The sequence below is a fragment of the Miniopterus schreibersii genome (genome assembly GCF_964146895.1).
Source record: "Miniopterus schreibersii genome assembly, chromosome: 7".
Taxonomy (NCBI): Eukaryota; Metazoa; Chordata; class Mammalia; order Chiroptera; family Miniopteridae; genus Miniopterus; species Miniopterus schreibersii.
The window spans coordinates 80,788,909-80,809,885 of record NC_138108.1 but is presented as its reverse complement, the minus strand read 5'-3'; the positions used below and the strand labels follow the sequence as shown (position 1 = coordinate 80,809,885).

Here is a 20,977-nt window from a genome sequence, read left to right as displayed (position 1 = left end):
AGATTTCAGACAATAAACCCCTTCCCCTCACTTCAGCCATGCCACAGTAAATCCTGATCTCCTCCCTCAGACTGCCCAGCCTCTGCCCTTCAACAGTATATAGACTTTTAAATCGCCACTGTTTAAATATTAAAGAGGTAGCTCAATTAAAATTAGAATGAATTTACCATTACTTTTCAAAAAAAGTAAATATTAAGGACCTGTTGGTGAAATCATTGAACTAACTTTGCATCTGTTTGGCTAGGAAATCACCACTGGGCCCAGGGACTGGTAACTAACTTGTCGTGGTGTGATAACAGAAATGGAGAGCCTTTCTGAGTTGTGTTCACTGCAGTGTCACCTGATGACCTGGAATAACACGAAGATTCTAGTCCATGGGCTGCAAATTGGATCCAGCAGCCCTCTTTCCTCATCTGCCCCTTCCTGTCTTCTGCACTTTATGGATTTCCAGGTGGCTGGATATAATCTAGGCTTGTGGGGCAAGGAGAGTGCAGTCCACAATCTGCCTCTGACCAGCTGTGCATCACTCTTATTTCCTTTTGCTCACAAGTCCTCTGTGGGCCTCAAGTTTCTCCCCAGCAAAATTCTGTAAGAGTCATTCAATTGAAAGATCCTGTGAAATAAAGCTTTAGGTCCCAATCAACTGGATGACAACTAAGTGTCTAGAGATAAGACATTTAGTCATTTAGAACCTTTGATAGTAAATTAGTATATTAAACTCAGACATTTCTCTATTCCCAACCAATCTTTTTCTTCTATCAAAATGTTAATTAGCAAAAAACATTTATAAGTCTGAATAATATTTTTTATTTTCCCAAGTCTAAAGATTTTGAAAAACTACTAGGGTACAAAATAACCAGTCTGGAGAGAGAGAGAGAGAGAGAGAGAGAGAGAGAGATTGAAACACACAAATACCAATTTGTGAGTCCCTCCTGTGGGCCAGGTGTTGTGACACTGTCAACACATCTTGCAAGGTACCTAGGATTATCCCCAACTTTCTAATAATCTGTTAGAAAGTAGAAGTCATAACTTATTTGTATTTAGAGTCCTTGTGCTCCTATCCTGGCACATGTTGCTATTCATTTTGTTAATAAGGGAAATGATAGAGTAGGCAGCTAGACATGAGTGGAACAGCAACCGTAGTCCAGGTAGAGAATGTCACCTTGGGTGGAAAGTTCCAGGTGCCTAGCAAAGGGAAAAACTGGGAAAACAAGTACTGTAGCCGAAGATTTCTCCCCCAGGGCAACCTTTCCTCCCCTGTCTCATACCTAGTCATGCAGTTTAGACCCCTTTAGAAGAGGAACTGGAGCTAGAGAAAAGCCTCTTACGACTCCCATACAAGGAGAGGAGAGGACAGGACAGGCTCCAACGGTAAGCTGGAAGAAGGAAGCAGTTAGTTCCTCCTGGCTAAAAGGAGTCCTTGCCAACACCCCAGAGCAGCATTTTGAGCACCCGCTCTATTCTTTTTCTCAAGTGTACTTTCTCTGCTTGATGAATAAAATTTCTCTTGCATTAGAGTTGTTGGCTCTGAACTCTTTCTTAGCTGAATTCAAGGACCGATGTCTATCTCCACATTGCCTGTTAGCAGAAGGAGAGAGACAGGTAAGCCATTCAATAGTTTTCTCAGGACCCAGGTAACAAGGAGGCAGAGAAGAGACAGGTCACCCTTTAACCATCAAGTTGAGCCATCACTGTTGTTGCATCTTTAGTCAGAGCTAGCCCAGTAGAGCTAAGCATCATCCTTAAGCAAAGGAAAAGCAAAGAAAACAGCAATGTTTTAAACCTTGAACATACTCCACATCCAAATGTCCCACTGGCTTAAGAATAGCTCTTTTTGCTGACAGTGGATCAAGTGAAAACATGACATATGAAGGGCTACAGCCAGTCCCCATTGTCTTGGTTCTGTGTAGTGATCTATTTTTCAAAGAACTCCACTGAAATCAGAACTCAGTTATGTCAAATGTACTGTATTTAAACAATGATTTGTTCTACATGGTATTTTGGGACACAAATAACCTCCTGGGTGGTGCCAATGGTTCATTCATATAGCAGACTGCCATTAACAACAGCCAGCCATTCTTAAGCAATGTATTCTACAAGACATTTATTGCTAATATAAACTACTTTCATTTATTTATTTTTCTTATTTTATTTCTTTCCATCACCATTTATCCCCCCATACTCTCTCCCACCTCCACCCCACCTCTCTGATCACCACAATATACAGATGATTTGTGGATTTGCTGGTATATAGATTGGGCACTTAACACTATGCAAATGACTGAAGAATCCTGGAGATGCACGTTGCTTCTCCACATTTCCTCACAACCAAAGACAGAATCAAAAGATTTCCCATTACAGCAAACTCAATCACTCAGTCTCTCACTCATTTATTCATGCTTATGCTTTTATGTTTCCCCTCAACAATGAATATTTTTAAACACTGTCACCTATTTTAAAAAAGAAAAACTTAGGGATTCAAAGATGAGAAAGGCATAGTTATTTTTCCTAAAGACTCGATTTGGATAGGTGGCAAATATGAACGCAAGCCTTGTGCATGCAAATACTTGGAAGATAAAGGCATCCACAAGGGGCCTGCACTGTTTTATACATTTTTACTCTCAGCATCCAAATTTAGAATAGTCCAGGTTATTTAAACTGTCCTATACTGGGCTTTCTGCCTCTAGTATAACCTCTCTGAATACAATTGTTTTAGTTATGGCCAGGTTTTGTTGTTGTTGTTTTAAACATGGAGAGGGGCACTGGAGTCTTCTTACCCATTTTTTCAAAATAAATATGTTTTCATTGATTTCAAAGAGAAGAAGGGAGAGGGAGAGGGAGAGGGAGAGGGAGAGGGAGAGGGAGAGGGAGAGGGAGAGGGAGAGGGAGAGGGAGAGGGAGAGGGAGAGGGAGAGGGAGAGGGAGAGGGAGAGGGAGAGGGAGAGGGAGAGGGAGAGAGAGACATCAATGATGAGAGAAAAATTGATCGGCTGCCTCCTGCACGGCCCCCACTGGGGATGGAGCCTGAAACCCATGCATGTGCCTTGACTGGGAATCAAACAGCAATCTCCTGCTTCATAGGTCAAAGCTCAACAACACTGTGCCACACCAGGCTGGGCTGGGCTTGGCCAGGTTTTGCGAAGCAATCTTGTGTGTTTTATACTTTGCTTTATTGTGTAATTGATTGTGTGTATTTCTTGTGGTCTTTTTGCTCACTTCCCTTTTTTTCAATGTCTTTACAGGGGTTCATGCTAATACATATATGTTTATTATATATCTTGGGTGCTTTTTTTGCCTCATTCAGTGATAACAGACAGTGGAGAAGCGAGACCAAGGTAATGATTCAACCCAGGACTGTTGGATTCCTTCCATTCTCTCTGAATCCTTGTCAGAGCCTAAACACCTGGGAGCTGGGCTCCTGTCTGGACCAGCAGGAAGTTAATTGGGTTGAAATGAAGCCTTATATGTCACAGGTCCTTTATGAAACCATTGGCATTTATTTCTCATTAGCAAAATAAGGTATTCAACCCAAGATGTGATTTTTACCCTCCGACAGGCAACCTTCTTGTAAAAATGCAGTGCCTGCTTTTTGTTAATTCAGGTGCATCTTACCTGCACAGCATCAAGAGAGAAAGCTGTGGCATCCTCAGGAAATTGTTCCACTCACCAAGGCCTGTTAATCTTAACAACAGGCCCCTAATAAGCAAATAATCTTTGGAGTTCAATGTTCTGAATGCCTCTGGGACTTAGATTTGTTTTCAGTTTCCTTACTTGACCAATTTTCACTAAACTTAGCAGAACTTTATAGATCATGGTTTGAAGTTGGGTTGTTTTTCATAGTTCATAGGAATAGTACTTTTTGTCTCTCATTCTTTTTGTTTCATCTGACCTCAAAGAGAAGTGTACTTATTTGGCTAACTTTCACTTGAGGCCTAGAGTGACCTTTCTAAAACAAAATCCTGATTCCTTCCTTTGTAATCCTTCAGCGACCCTGCTTTTTTCAGGGTATGTCTTAACTCCTTAATGTCCTTCTTGATCTAAAACCTGCCAAAATTCAGCCTCATTGCTCAAATTCTCCCTTCACGTTCTAGGCTCAGCATTCCTGCAGTGCTTTGCAGGAACCCAAATCCCACTCATTCCTGGCCTTTGAGGTCTGTCTGGAATTTCCTCTAAGGTGAGACAAGATGATTTTAAGTTGCTCATTGGAAGAATGCTGAGATAGTCATTCTAAATAAAAAATTTTATTTATGATAGGATGTATGGTAAAATAAAAGTTAAATTTTTATTCTCCAGGGAATTAGTTTTATAAATTTGATTCATTTCCATTTTAAAAGAAAAAAATATTGTAAGAAGAAATAAGGTCTATCTACTTGTTTGTTCCCCCAGTAATGTGTTAATAAGAGAATGAACAGTGATACATAGAAATAGCTGGTATAGAAATTATTGACCATCACTTAATTTTATATTAATTAGTGTACCAACACCTACTCAATAATAAAACCCCCAATTTTCATAAGTTTATTTCTTCCATTGCAGGTGTTTCTAGTTGGGGTAACTCACTACCATATGGTGACTGAGGGACCCAACATGCCTACTATATTGGCTTTGCAATCTTTTAGTGCTTCGGAGTTTTCCCTTCCGGATGCCAGATTAACAAAGAGAAAGTAGAGACAATGCAGACTCTCCTGAAATTCCCCAAGACTACAGCAGCATGTTTAATGTGTGCTACATTCACAGGGTGGGCTCTAATCACAGGGCCAAGCTCACTGCAAAAGGAGAATTGAGAAATGCATCTTGTGACAGAGAATCTTCTCATGGGCACCTGAGGGGGAGGGTGAATGTTCACTATTTCTGACAATTTCATACCAGGTCATACATTTCCTATGATTCCAGCCTTCAGTATATTTCTCTTTGAAAGTTTGTGTTACAAAATTAATACTTTGTTTTATCCATCAATGTCAAAGTTTATAGAAAGAAAATAAATGCCCACTTACAGGGAGTGTCTGATTCTTCAACCTAGCAAATCAGTGGGCCGTTGTCTCTTCTCTCGAAGGAGAGCAGGAGAGGCAGGTCCTGCTCCAGTCTGCAGCTGTGTGCCCCGAGTGCCCTAAGCCAATCAGCAATTCCGTCTTTCAGGCAGTTGCAACTGGCCAAAAAATAGCCATATGTCCCAATTTAGATTAATAGAGCCAGGTTATGGACATTTTTTTTTACTTTCATAGATAGTGAAACCTTGCTTTTTTTTTTTTAGTGATTTTAAAAATGAGAAGCAATATGGTATGGAATTGATGTCCACAAGCAAAGAAAAAGGAAAGACTCATGGACACAGAGAACAGTATGGTGATTGCCAGAGGGAAGGGGTGGTGATGGGAGGTAGAAGAGGTGATGGAAGGAGCCTTGACTTGGGGTGGTGAACACACAGTACAATATACAAGCGATGTATTGTGAAATTGCATACCTGAAACCTATATAACTTTATTAAGCAATATCACTCCAATAAAAATAAATAAATAAATAAATAAATAAATAAATAAAAAGGAAGTGAATCATTTTTAAAAAAGACAAGGAGAATTCAAAAGTAAAGTTGACAGGAGGGGGCGCTTAGAGAGTTTATTTCGTTGACATGCTTTGGGCATCTGAATCAGTCTCTCCTGATTTTACCTCTTGGATTTTCTTTTTGCAGATAAATTCCATTTTGCGTATGTCTATATTGAGCATTTTTCTATCAATTGAAATAGAATACCAAATAAATATTCTTGAGTTTAAATTATCTGGTAAACATTCTGGAATCTAATTAGGAAAAACAAGTTACTTATAAAAGCTAATGGAAGCACCACTTCAGATGAAATTGCTAATGGATTTTCTTTCATTGATAAGCATGCTTCCCCCTAAATAAAATGTTGATTAACTTGTCCAACATGTGGTGAATAAAAAGGGGTGGAAAGAGAATAATGAATCATAAGCCATTTGAATATGAAAGGAGTAAAGAGAGTGTGTGATTATTGTTTTCTAGTGTTAGAAAAGTAGAGTTAAACAATACCAACACATTTCTAGAACAATCCAAATTTGGTCTAAACAAAGACTTGAAGGTACATAATTAATTGGAATAAAACAGAATAAGAAATTGTATTTCCATAATGCAAGGTATCAAAATATGAATTGTGTGAATGAGTGAGTGTGGGTATGTACTTTATATATTTACAAATATCTGTATGTAAGTATTATATATATATATATATGTCAGATCCTTCTCTAGCCATGACATACATGCTATCATGCCATTTTTGTTGACTCACATCCGGTACAAATAGAAGAAATTGATAGATAATATGAAAACATTTTTACATAATACAGTGTTAAATACATGACAAGTATTATTACTCTGGTTATGCTTATGCAAGATAAAAAATTAATTTCCATCAAAATTCAAGTGTGGAGATAATAACAATATTTAAATAGACTAGAATAAAGGAGTCATTTATAAAATTGCATTGAAAACTAACTAAATTATTTTAAAAGAAAATTATTTGCATTATATGTAAATACAAAGCTTTCAAAATGCACTTAAGCCTATAAAGTAAATTTGCCAAAGAGCATTATCTTGTATATACTGAAAATTATAAATATAAGTATGTAATTACATCATTAACATTATAATGTATTTTTAAAATCACCATAATTTATGCAAAACACTAAAAAAATGACATAAAATCATGCAGAAGATATGGTGCTGCCTAATCACTGCAGAAATCAGAATCAAAAATTGAAAAATGAAAACTGCTAAGAGGTGTAAAAATATATTTAAACATCCTATAAACCAGAAGAAAACAGTCTTAAAAATCTCAGATTGCCTTCATGTGATTCATATTATATGTGAGACTTTTCAATCATCTGAGTTTCTTTTATTTCAAACCTTTATGCTGTGGGTAAGGCAATTTAGCAAACAATTTTAAAGATGGTTGCAACATATCCTGCTAAATTGTCTTGTTTTCCCCCCACAAAACACTTACATAGCACAAATACTTTGTCAGATCAATAGTAAAATACTCTCTAAATGAAAACTGAAGACAATTAATCAAACCTAAATCAAAGTAAATGGCTTAACTTTACTCCGTTTGGAGATTAAATCTAAGCATTTAAATACACACACCATAAAATGTATGGTTTACAATATTTTCCATCTATTCAATTTCTATATGACAGTAATATTGCCAAATTTGAGGCCTTATTTTATTCAGGAGCTGTCTTACAAATTACTTTACGAGGTATTTTATATGCTTTAATAGCAGAGACCAATGTTAAACATAATTCTATAAGAGGTAAGAATTGACATGTAGAGACCTGAGGGGAGGGAGTACATCAGACTGAGGTGTGCGCCTCGGGCTTTAGGATCCCGGCTGTAGGCCCCCTTCTCCCCAGGAACTGCACACTTCCCTCCGTCTCTTATGCTCTAGGCCACCTCCCCTTACCTAGTATAGGGCCTCTTCAAACAGGGCGGGAAGGAAGGGTCTGGCTCAGAAATCCGCACGTGCTTCTGCCTTCCTCTCCTGTCCAGTTTGGGAGGGTTTGGTTTCCGCCCTTTCCTCCCCTCCACCCAGGGCTTACACGCCCTTTGGTTTCTCATTATTTTCTAGCTACATTCTGGTTTTTGAGCTGATGAGGGCCCATTGCCCCTCACGTGCCTGGGCTTTTCCTCTAGCTCTGAGTTTCTTGGTCATGTCTTCCTCCATATGAACCCATCTGCTTGGGGCTGAGCCCAGCCTGATCTGCCAGAGCTTGTTATAGGATTTCTGCCTCCACATTCCTTTTACTCAAAATCTGCAGCCTAGAAATAGCTCCACAGAGTAAACCTTCACCAAGAACATAGAGAAATCTCCACCTTCTACTAAGGACCAAGGCACATCTTTTTGTTGTTGTTCCTTAAAATTAAAAGAAGGCCAGACAACAGACCTCTTACATAAAAACAGAACAACATTTATCACCATATTTTTCAAATATGTACCTGTTATTACCAAAAATCCCCAAAAAAACAAACAAACAAAAACTCACACACTTTCCTAATAGTATTTCTATTGGTGATATAAAAACTAAGCTGCCTGAAACTAAGACCTTAAGTTTCAACTGGAATATACATTGATTGGTTATAGTGGAAGGAAAAGAAGTGTGTATGGCTATAAGCAGTTTCTATCTAGTAAGCAGTAAAACTAAATTTATTCTCTGAGACGTTTTCATTTATCTAGAGTCGAGGCAAGCTTGAAATGGATCTTTTAGGAACAAAAAGATCAAACAAGTACTTACTGTTAACATAAAGTAACCCTGTGTGTTATTGACTGAGGAGTTCAACGTGGTTTGATAAGATACATAATTTTGCATATGTTTTAGGTGTCAGAGTTAAGAATTTGTTTGCCTGGTAGGAATGATTTGATAGATATGCATAGTGCACAATGCGACGTGTACACTGTTGCAGGATATTGGCATGCGTGTGCTCTTGTTTGAGCTGATAATCCTGGGAACTGAGATGCCAAGAAGCAAGCAAATTGCAAGTGAGGCTTCGACGGTGCCTCCCCCTTCCTGATGGAGAGGAGGTTTGCCAGGATTCAGCCTGCACTGGAACTTGAATGTCCCACAAATGGCATTATTTAGGAAAGGAATGATTTTGGACCATGTACTTTGATGTTAGCGTTATATTGGTTTAGTAAAGGATGTGATGACGTATTGATAAAGTTCTCCTTGAAGTAAAATTATATTTCCAACATAAGTACCCTGAGATAAGACTTGACTTTGGATGGGACATGAGGAGCCGGGAAGTCATCCATGAAGTAAATGAAGGAGAAAAACCTTCCACTCCTAAGGATTTAAGGATAATTGAATTCAAGAGTGCAAGTATTCATAAAGGAAATCACATTGTGAGCATTAGCTGATTCTCCCAAGAAACAGGAATAGCTTGTTTAAAACAATTCCAGATATTTTTTGTTCCAAAGCTTACTTGTGATCAATGGCAACTAATCCTTTAGGCTGCTCAGCCTAAGACCTTGGAGCCACCCTCAATCCCTCTCTCTTGCTCACAGAGCACATTCAGTCTTCAAGGAGACTACAAAGTAGAAACACTTCAGAACACTTCCACTTTGCACCTGTTTGCCCACAGTCTACTGTGGTCATATGTCAGTCAATGTATTACTGCCAGTTTTAATCTGTTCAGGTGAGTGTCTTCCCATTTCTCTCAAAATAAAAATTATATCCCTTTTAATGGTCTAAAAAGCCCACTATTATCTAGAGCCTCATTACCTCTGTAAATATAAATTCTATTTTTCTCATCTTTGTTCATTCTGCTTTTACCACTTTTACTTACTTGCTTTGGTTAAAAAAATGTTAGGGCAGGAGTGATGTTTGCAAAAGGTAGACTAAGAAACTCTAGTCGCTGATTCCTCCATAGAAACATTAAATAAACAACTAGACACTGACTAAAATAACATTACAGAAGCTTTGAAAATAAAAATAACAAAACAAAACCACTACAGCAACCAAAAGAATGTCCAATAAAAAAATACAGATGGCAAGAAATGTTGTTTTTACCCACCCTTGTTCCACCTCCTCCCTGGCAAGGCGTGGCAGTTTGAGAGGATCAGTGGGCCCATCCCGAGTTCTCATCACGAAACACAGAGAGCAGGGCAGATGAAATGGTAACTTTATACCCTGAGTGCAGGTTGCCTGAGTGGTTTGTCTGTGGCACCTAAAGTAGAGCTCAAGATATGGGAAGCAGTGGGCTTGGGTTATGAAAACACACAGGGAACTGTGGACCAGTGGACACACGGGGCAAAGAGGTTACATTTCACCCAGCAACACCAAAATGCACATTTTACTCAAGTGAACGTGCAATATTATCTAGTATAGACTATATTTTAGGCCAAAAAACAAATCTTAATAAATTTAAAAGAACTGAAATCATACAAATTACCTATTCTATCACAATCAAATGAAACTACAAATCAATAGCCACAGGAAAACAGAAGTTTATGAACATGTGGACATGAACAATACACTTTTCAACAACCAACAGGTCAAAAAAGAGATCATAAGGAATTTTTTTAAAATGTTTTTATTGATTTGAGAAAGAGAGGAATAGAGAGGGAGAGAGAGAGAGAAACATTGGTGTGAGAGAGAAACATAGTTTGGTTGCCTCTCATACACACCCAAACTGGGAATCAACCTGCAACCTGGGCATGTGTCCTGACTGGGAATCCAACTGGCGACCTTCCACAGCATGGGGCTATGCTCAGCCAACTGACCCACACCGGCCAGTGCAGGAAAAAATAAAAATGAAAACATGAATGGTTCTTGAGAATATCCTGTTGAGAGAAATAAGTCAAATGAAAAAAGTGAAGAACCATATGATTTCACTCCTATGCGGGATATAAAGCAGAAAGCAACAAATGAACAAAAACTTATACACCTGGAAAACAGTATGGTGGTTACGAGAGGGAAAAGGTGCTTGGGGAGGTAGATGAGAGTAAAGGGGTCAAATATACGGTGATGGAAGGAGACTTGATTTTGGGTGGTGAACACACAATGCCATATACAGATGATGAATTATGGAATTGTGCACTTGAAACCTATATGATCTAATTAACCAACGTCACCCCAAAAATTTAATAAAATTTAAAATGATGAGAACACAACATATTGAAACTTATGGGATGCAGTAAGAGAGGAATGTATAGCTATACATGTTCACATTAAAAAAAAGGAAACTTAACTCATAGCCTAACTTTATATCTTAAGGAAACCTAATCAATAACCTAATTTTATATCTTAAGGAAGCAGAAAAATATAAACAAATTAAACCCAAAGCTAGCAAAACAAAGGAAATAATGACAATTAAAAACTAGCCCAGAGGTGAATGAGAGAGAGAACACAAAACTGAGAAAATCAATGGGATGAAATGGGTCCTCTGAGCAGGGCAAAAACAATGACAAAACTTTAGCTAGATTGACAAAGAAGTAAAGAGGAAAGACAAACAAATACATAAGAAATGAAAGACTGAACATTCCTACCAATTTACAAAAGTAAAATGTATTACAAGAGAGTGTTATAAACAATTGGATACCATAGATCATATTACTTCAATGAAATGGACAAGTTTCTAGAAAAACACAAACTATTAAGACTAAATCACAAATAAATAGAATATATAAATAAATCTTTAACTAGTTAGTAGATTGAATTAGTGGTCTACAATCTCATAACAAAGAATAGTCCAGGGCCAGATAGCTTTCCTGGTGAGTTCCACTAAAAATTAAAAAATGTTAATAACAATTCTCTTCAAACTCTTCCGAAAAATTGTAGAGTGGGGAATACTTCCAAACACTTTTATGAGGCTAATATTGTCCTGATACCAGAACCAGAATAACATATTATAACAAAAGGAAATTATAGCTCCTGATTTCAAAACTTATCTCAGAGTTACAGTAAAAACAAAGTGGTTCACAAACTTACTCCATACACAAGAACAAATTAAAAATGGATAAAAAACTTAAATGTAAGCCACAAAACCATAAAAATTCTAGAAGAAAACATAAGCAGTAAAGTCAGAGACATCCCACGTAGTGGAATTTTCATTGATACATCTCCTAGGGCAAGAGAAACAAAGGAAAATATAAACAAACGGAACTACATCAAACTAAAAAGCTTCTGCACAGAAAAAGAAATCATCTTCAAAATACAAAGGAACCCCACTGTATGGGAGAACATATTTGCCAAGGATGAATGTGATAAGGGGCTAATTTCCAAAGTGTACAATGAACTCATACTACTCAACAAGAGGAAGACAAACAATCCAATTAAAAAATGGACAAAGGACCTGAATAAACACTTCTCCAAATATTACATACAGATGGCCAAGAGACACACGCAAAAATGCTCAACATCGCTAATCATCAGAGATGCAAATTAAAACCACAATGAGGTGTCACTTCACACCTGTCAGAATGGCTCCATCAACAAATCATCAACTGACAAGTGCTGGCGAGGGTGTGGGGAAAGGGGAACCTGGTGCACTGCTGGTGAGAATGCAGACTGGTGCAGCCACTGTGGAAAACAGTGTGGAGGTTCCTCAAAATATTAAAAATGGAGCTGCCTTTTGACCCAGTGATCCCACTTCTAGGAATATATCCTAAAAATCTTGAAACACTGATCAGAATGAATATATGTACCCCTATGTTCATAGCAGCACAGTTTACAGTAGCTAAGATCTGGAAACAGCCCCAGTGCCCATCAGTAGATGAGTGGATAAAAAAGCTGTGGGACATTCACACCATGGAATACTACGCAGCTGTAAAGAAGAAGGATCCCTTACCCTTTGGGACAGTATGGATGGATCTGGTGAATATTATGCTAAGTGAAATAAGCCAGGCAGAGGACAAGTATCACATGATCTCACTTATATGTGGAATCTAAAGAACATAATAAACTGATGAACAACATATGTTCAGTGACATAGAAGCATGGAACAGACTGAGGAGTCTCAGAGGGAAGGTGGGGGTGGGAAGAGATTAACCAAAGAATTTATACGGATATATGCATAATTCATGGACACAAACAATAGTGTGGTGAAGGCCTGGGAGGCGGCAGGAGTGGGGTGGAGGAGGTCTATGGGGGGAGGGGATATCTGTAATACTTTCAACAATAAAGATAAATTAAAAAAATAAATAAAACAAAATGATATTGGCATAAATGTAGAGATATAAGCCAATATAATAGAATAGAAAGCCTAGGAATATACCTGCTCATATATAGTCAAACAATTTTCAATAATGGTGTTAATGCCATTTAAAGGGCAAGGATGGTCTTTTCAAAAACTGGGGCTGAATATTCATATGCAAAAAAAGAAGTGGGCCCCTTATTTCACACCACAGGTGAAAATTAACTGAAAATGGATCAAATATTAAATATATCTGTAAAAGCTCTAAAACTTTTAGAAGAAAACACAGGACAAAAGATTCACAACATTTACTTCATTAATGACTTTTTGGATATATCAAAAACAGGTGACAAAAGTTAAAATAGATAAATTGGAATACATCAAAGTAAACACTTTTGTGCATTAGCAGAAACTGCTTAAGCAAAAGGAAAAGGAAACCATAGGATGGGAAATTATTTGTAAAGCGTATATATATGATGCGTTAATATCAGAATACATAAAAGACTCTGACAAATCAGCAACAACAAAACAAATAATGCAATTAAAAAATAGGCAAGGGATTTGAATAAATATTTCTCAGAAGAGGATATGCAAATAGCCAAAGAACACACGAAAAAATGTTCGACCTTACAAATCAGTAGAGAAATGCAAATGCAACCTTCATAGGATAGCTAATAGCAAAAAACGAAACAAGAACAAAACCTAAAAAAGCCTAGTGTTGGCAAGATTTTACAAAAATTGAAACCCTTTTGCATGCTGGCGGGAATGTAAAATTGCGCAACTGCTATGGAAAACACTATAAAATTAAGCATAGAGTCACCTAGTGATCCGGCAGGGCAATCCCGGCTGTATACCAAAACAATTAAAAGCAGGGGCTGGGACAGGTGTTGGTGCACCCACAGCCATCGCAGCGTTCTTCATGGCTGAGTGTGGGACGCATCCATCACGGTCATTAGTTGGCAAATAAACAAAATGTGGTAAATACATGCAACGAAACATTTTCCAGTCTTACAAAAACGGAAATTCTAACATATAATAAAACATGGGATAATCTGGAAGACATGCTCATGAAATGGCCGTCACAAAGTAGCCTATACTGGGTAATTCCACTTTTCCACTTGCGTGGCATGCCGAGGGTGGCCAGATCCACAGAGGCACAGGCAGAATGGTGGGTGCAAGAGGGGGGGGAGTCGTTTACTGGGAACTGAGCTTCACTTTGAGAAGATAAAAAGTGTTCTGGAGACGGATGGTAGTGATGATAGCACAACTTGTGAATATACTTAATGCTATGGAATTATATACTTGAAAATATTCAAAATTTCCAATGTTGTATTATGTATGTTTTGCCACAACTTAAAAAAAAAAGCCAGCAAGATCCCACCTCAAAGTGTTTGCACTGACTTTTGCCTCTGAATGGAGCACCCTTGTCCCAATTTATCTACACAATTATTTATTTTAACTATTCCAGTCTTTGCTCAAATGTTATTTTTCAATGTGTCTAACCCTGAGCATCACACTTAAATACAGCATCCTACCCAGAAGTGCCCAAAGTACCTAAACCAAATCTATTTTTAGCAATACTTATTGTATTATACCTAACCAATTATTTATTTATAATGCCCACCACTTTCGTTTTTCTCCACTAGAAGATATACATAAAAACATGTTCCCCACATGAGAGCAAAGATTTTTATCTGTTTGCTTCACATGTATTTCCAGCATCCATGACGGTGCCTAGCCCACAGTAGATGCTTCATAAGCCTGAGTCCTTAACATTGAAAGAAAGTTGCTGTATAATTAACTACACATGTGATGTCATGCCTGGGCGCATAGGTACAGAGACAAACCAAGCCTAATTATACGCTACTGTGTAGGTTTTACATCAAAAGGTCAGCCACGATCTCAGCTGATTTGAGGAGCTAATAAGCAAATAATCTCTGTCCAAGCTTGAAAATAGTATAGGAAATAAACACTATTCTATGGGACTTTTAGTCTCGGAATTCCTAGAGGTGGTCTCAACAAAGCAGACGGAAGACAGCAAGAGTGCAGAGATCAGTCATCAGAGCCAACTAGACGGTCAGGAGGCAAACAACCACTCCATTTCATTTATGACTATCTCTAGTTGTACCCAGAAATATCTGGTATTGTGGAACCTAGTAGAAAACTGGTTACCAGCAGTCAAGAATGACATCTCAAAGTCATTGCGTTTTGTAGTATTACCAGAAATATTACTTCATAATTTGTTAAAAAATAAAATAATCCACTTAATCTCATAAGAATGCTACTTTAAGATAAATGTTAAATATCTTTTAATTTTATAAATGTCCTATTACATTCTCAATTTTGTTGAATTCCTATCTATCTGATTTCAATGTAAAAATCTTCCAAGTAGGAAAAAAGTTATTTTCTTTTCTAATTAAAAAAAACCATAAAATTTAATTCTATAATATTGCTTTATGTTCATTGTAGAAAGAATTGAAGAAAAGTTATAATACTAATCAAAACTTTCTTGATGAACCAGTTTATACAGTCTTATGTACTGTAAATGCAAGTGTAACAAAGTAGTCAACAAAAGAAACATATATAAAAATATGTAAAATATATAAAAAGGATATTGAACACAAGTATATCTTTCAAAATATACAATATTTAATGAACATCTCAAAGATAGTCAAGTAATTTTTCTAAAACATTTATTTCTGAGATTGCAATGAAGTGTGTTATCACCAAATATCTATTTCCGTTGCAGAACACAATGCATGGGGGTATAACTTGATGATTTACATATTAATTTTCTCATCTCATTCTGATGAACAGAAAAATGCTTTAACATAAATGCAGTTATATTTGCCAATTTATATCTACTCAAAATAGTTCCCCAGATTTATTGTTGGTTTAATCAAATTGTTCTTACCAATTTCAGAAGCATTTGGGAAAGAAAAATGTATCAAGTTGAACAGGAAGTAACACTTTGCTCGAGGTAACTAATATCAACATATTTTTATTTTTATTCTATGATCAATTATTTTAAAAGTTTGCTTGATAATACAATAAATTGTGATTGATACTCCTAGCCAATATTGTAGCACTTTAGGAGATAAAACAAATTTCAATAAAAACAATTATAATAAATCCTCTGAGCAAGGAAAAAATAACTAGTTTAACTGAGATTTCTCACTGGGCTTAAAAAGGCATGAAATTAAGGGCAAATGAAAAAGCATTACAATCCATGGCTATAGGGTACCCCCAACATTTGATGGATTTACTCCATTTCAGGCCAAGTTTTTAAACTGCTTACTTCACGTGTGTTCCACAAAACAATTATTTTATGTGAAAGCTTCTAGCGATTGTCTAAATGGCTGAATGTAAATGCACCTCTCCTGGCTCAAGACTCCCCTGGGCTTAGAAACTGTAGCTGAGTATTACCTGATCCTAATTCAAGGGCCGGTTTGTTTGTTAGGTCTGCTTTTGTAAAGTGGACTTTGCTGCTCTCTTAATTTGAGACCCTGGGCTGCCAAGATAAAAGCATTTTGTTTTAAATTCTGTTATGTTTTACACAGTTGTATGAAATTGGGTATAATTCTGTATATATATATATAGATACTCTAAGAAAATATTGCTTACAGTTAAGCAAACATGATTTTAATAATAAATGGATGTCTGTTAAAGTTTTTTAAAAATCCACAACTATGTACTATTAATTACAAAATATATTAGTAAATAAACATTACCCGAAAGCACCAGGCCCTTTGCTGAGGTCAAGATGCAGTAACCAGAGGGTCAGGCACAGTTGCCTGTAGGAGGCGGTCTTGCATATTAAAGGCACATTAAGAGTTAACTGATTGAGCAGAGGGCAGGGCTAGAGGACAGTGGACGTCATTCCCAGAAAAGACATCGAAAAAGAAATTGCAGAGCACACGCAGGAAACTAATAAAGTGCTTTAAGTTGCTGACCAGTAAAATGTAAGGCAGGAGGAAGATAAGGCAGGAGGAAGGTACCTGAGACTCCGATCTGTGGAGGGAGCCTGAATTATGTCTGTGGGTAAGGCAGAGCCTTAGGAAGAGTTTAACCAGGGAACTTACATCAATGGACAGAAAATAATAATTTTATTAGGTGAAGCAAAACAAAAACAAAAAAAGAATCAAAGTTTCCTAAAATAACCATCAGGAAATACTAGGAACATGCTTTTTGATATAATTTTATAATTCTTAGAATTTTTTCTCTGCTATGCAGTTGTTGCTCTAATCATGTGAGTACAACTGATAGCTCTCAGCCAAATAATCAAGGAATCAGGGAAAGCTCTATGAAGTAAGGTAAGGGTCTCGGCTTTATCTAAAAACCTGCACAGAATAAACAGGCTTAAAGGAAGGTTAAAAAAGAAGTTTAATTGGCCATTTATTTCTTAGAGCCCTTGTTGAAACTCCCCTCTAACCATCACGTATCCCTGCATCTGTCATTGCCAACTGCCAACTTTATTTAAAACACCAAGCTCCTCACGTCCATGCCCTGCACATACTTTTCCTTCTCATTGTATTTAATAACATTCTCGTTTTAAGGTATAACACAGCACTCCAGGCTCACCTAGTACACTTCTTGCTCCACACCTGGTGAACTGGGTTCCTGGATCCAGCTTCACCAAGGGGGTATCCCCCATACCAACAAACAATTCTCAGACACCAGCACGGTGTCCAAACATTCAACTCAATCCTCACACTATCTATTGGAAGATAGTATCGGATTCCACAGGTTAAGGGTTCAATCTTAATTCGGTCCGACAAGACTGTCCCCCTTCCTGCCCCCTAAGCACACCTTAGGCACTAGCCACAAGCCCAGCTCACCTGTGCTTCTGACTCCCTGGTCGCAGACTAGAGGTTCCAATGCTACTCTGCAACGCAGAATGCCAACAAACCCCCGGTTGCCAACTGTACTCTGACTGATTGGCTATAAATCAGAGGTTTCCACATCTCCCTTGTTGGGGTCAATTAATTTTCTAGAATGGCTGGCAGAACTCAGTGAAATGGGTTACTTAGTCCATCACTGGTTTATTGTAAAGCCAGATGGACGTGGGAAGTTTCCGTAATCTCGAAAAGCACCACTCTCCCCAAATCGCTATGTGCTCACCAATATGGAAGCTCTATGAAACCTACCCTTGGGGTTTTATGGAGACTTCATTACATATGCATAGTTGATTAAGTCAGTTTTCATTGGCAATTGATTGAATCTCCACCCCTTCTCCTGACCCTGGAAATCAGTCGGTGGGACTAAAAATTCCAACCCTCTAATCACATGGTTAAATCTACTGGTAACCAGTTCCTATCTATAGTTTCTTCCCCAAAATCACCTCATTACCACAACAAAAGGCATTCAATATTTTTAACCAGCAGGAAATTCTAAGGGTTTCTGGAGCTGTAAGCCAGGAGTTTTGTATGAAGGCCAAATATACACAAGATAAATATTTTGGTCCTCTGAATGGCCAAATCTATATCTCATATAAATCAGAATATTGCACCTGGAATTGGCTACTTATCTAAGAAGTTTTGGTTCTTTAGAGAAAATATTATATTATCTATTGCAAGGGAGGCCCATTGTTACTGACTTAGCATTAATTTTAGGTCATGTCAGTCAAGAGTTTTGTGTGTGTGTGCATATATATTCTTTTAAAAGAGAAAATACATCATGAGTCCATAGCGATTTTGAAAATGTTAAAGTTGATTAAAATGTGTAAATATACATGTAGCATGACTTCATTTACATAAAACTCAATAACATGAAAAATTAAATAGTTTTACTTGTGGATGCATTATAAGGTGGTAAGCCTGGAAAACAAAGTGAGTAAGTGATTTCCATTCCAGGGAAGATAAGGTTACCTACAGAGGAGAAGAGGCTGTGATCCAGAAGAGGAATTCAGAGGCCTCTGAGAGTGCTGACTATGCTCCTTCCCTTCATGGAGGTAGTTACATAAACTGTTGTTGGATTTAGAGTAGTTGGCTAGGTTGTATATTTGTCCATACAATTTTCTATATGTGTTAAATTTCACAGTATAAAGTTAATTTTTAAAAAGTTGTTGTGGCCTGCTCTTCTCAACTCTTCTTAAACATCGCTGACTTTAGTCTCCCAGCTTTCTTTGCCCAACTATGTCAGTGCTATTTTTGAATATTGCATGCTTTCAGAATTTCATGCACAGCACCTAGGGCTTGTTGGAGAAATAATACCAAAGACTTCTAATAAATAAGCACACTTTGATTTGTTAGATTATCTTTATGAGGACTTGTTTGGCACTATTGGTGCATACTTGAGTAATAACTCCACTTTTTCTCATTAACTGAATTATCAAAGGTCCATAATCCTGGCCTCTGCTTTAATTTGTGTTTAATATATTTTAAATAAAAATATTTGCTGAGCATTTTATATGTGCCTGGAACTATGCAAATCCTTTTGTAAGCAGCACCCCCTCCATCATCCTAAGGATGTTTTGATGATGTTGATGAAATATATTGTTGGGAAATTGGACTATTGGGAATATTTTTTTTGCACTCAAAGTCTATAGCCAGTTAAAAGTTATATGCTATTTTTATTTATTTGGATTTGAAATTATAAGAAATGAATCTGGTCTCTGACATGTGCCTTATTTATAATATGTGCATGGCCCTTTAAAGCAAGATAAATATTACTTTTCATTACATTAAAGGGACTCAGATGAGCAGATCACTCATATTTTTGTTTTCTGTTTGTTTTGTTGTTGTTTAGAAGTAACTGGTAAATGGTGAAGCTGGTATTTAAACCCTGTGTATAGTTCTCTTACTTTTTTAAAAAATATATATTTTTATTGATTTTAGAGAGAGAAACATTGATCGGTTGCCTCCTGTATCCACCCCAACAGGGGAAGGAACCCACAATGTGGGCATGTGCCGTGGCTGGGAATCAAATCCGCAACCTTTTGGTGCGCAGCACGGTGCTCAACCAACTGAGCCACTCTGGCCAGGGCCATAGTTCCTTTACTTTAAATCTCACTCCTTACAAGATTTTACTTCAACTCCTCTATTCGCCATGCCTGTTGCATCCATCCTACTAATCACCACAAACGTGACCCAATCCTATTTGCAAACCAAGCTTTTGCCAGCATCCATTTGTGTCTCAGACCCTTGTTAATCCCAGACACTGGGAAAATTCACATAGATGGATGCAATCCAACATACTCACTAAAGCTGGAAATATTAGTTGAAAAATAGGCAGCCCTGTTAGGGCTTTGTTGCCATTAAAAATGGAATAACAGCTAAAATTAATAATTTTTGAGGCAGTATATAGAAGAAGAAAATTTGGTTTGGAAGTTGTGAAGTATGGATTTGTGTCCAGTCCATGGAACGTATGTGAGGTAGAAATGGGCGATGCTTTGGCAGCTTTGCGCTGTTCTACAGGTTCACAATTCTCTGCATTCTGGCTCCAGCCCATCTTTCCTACCTAACCAATCCAGTGTTCTCTTCCCCACTCCCAACACACACACGCGTGCACACACACACACACACACACACTCGTCAGTCTGCTTAGACAGTGCCACCCTGGGCGCAGTCCCCAGAAGCTATTACTTGCCTTCTTCCTAAGTCAGCCAGACAGTGTTCTACCATTTTGATTAAGGCTACACACATGAAATAAACTGACCTAAACTAGTTCACTCAAGCAAAAATGGAAGCAAGTTATGCAAAGGCTGCCCAGGGAATAAAACGCACCTTGGCCTTTTGGGCCCTCCAGAAAGGTGGGAGATGTGAAACAGGGAGGGGGCCAGACCAGCGCAGTGGTGCTGGGGTACCAAAAGATAAACTGTCATTTTCTGGATGCTTGAGTGGACAAACGTGTGAGTTCAAAACTCTAGTGGGTGGGGAAATAGCTTTGTGAGCTTTACCTCCTGGAGCTCCACCAGGTTCTCACAGGGAAGGTTAGAGAAGACTCCCCACATCCTCCTAGAAAGATGAAGAGAAAAGTGGACATTTGAAATACGCTAGAGAATTCTGTTTTTCTCAACAATGTCTGTCCCAAAGGGAAGGGATACTATTTTACCTGTGACTAACCTCCTGAGGTTTGATCAGAGCCTAACTGACCTGGGGAAAGGGAAAAGTCCAACTCTAGCCCATTCTAGTCTTTCACATAGGGAAAGAGAAATACCCCAGTTCCCTGCAGTCCCTCCGTCCTGTCACACCTAAGGTGCTGGAAAAAACAGTCACTTATGATGTTCATGACTGACAGGCACCAGCTCAGCAAAGGGTGTGATCTAATCGTAGAAATGCA

The 20,977-nt window shown here is 37.8% G+C and overlaps 1 long non-coding RNA gene across 1 annotated transcript in view; it reads left to right on the top strand.

Moving 5' to 3' along the window:
• LOC308559798 overlaps window positions 1–3,317 on the top strand; it is a 72,171-nt gene extending 68,854 nt beyond the window's left edge. The window contains exon 4 of the long non-coding RNA XR_013999204.1: window positions 3,243–3,317. This is a non-coding gene — a long non-coding RNA (uncharacterized lncRNA). The remainder of the gene's footprint in view (window positions 1–3,242) is intronic.
• Window positions 3,318–20,977: the final 17,660 nt, after the last annotated feature.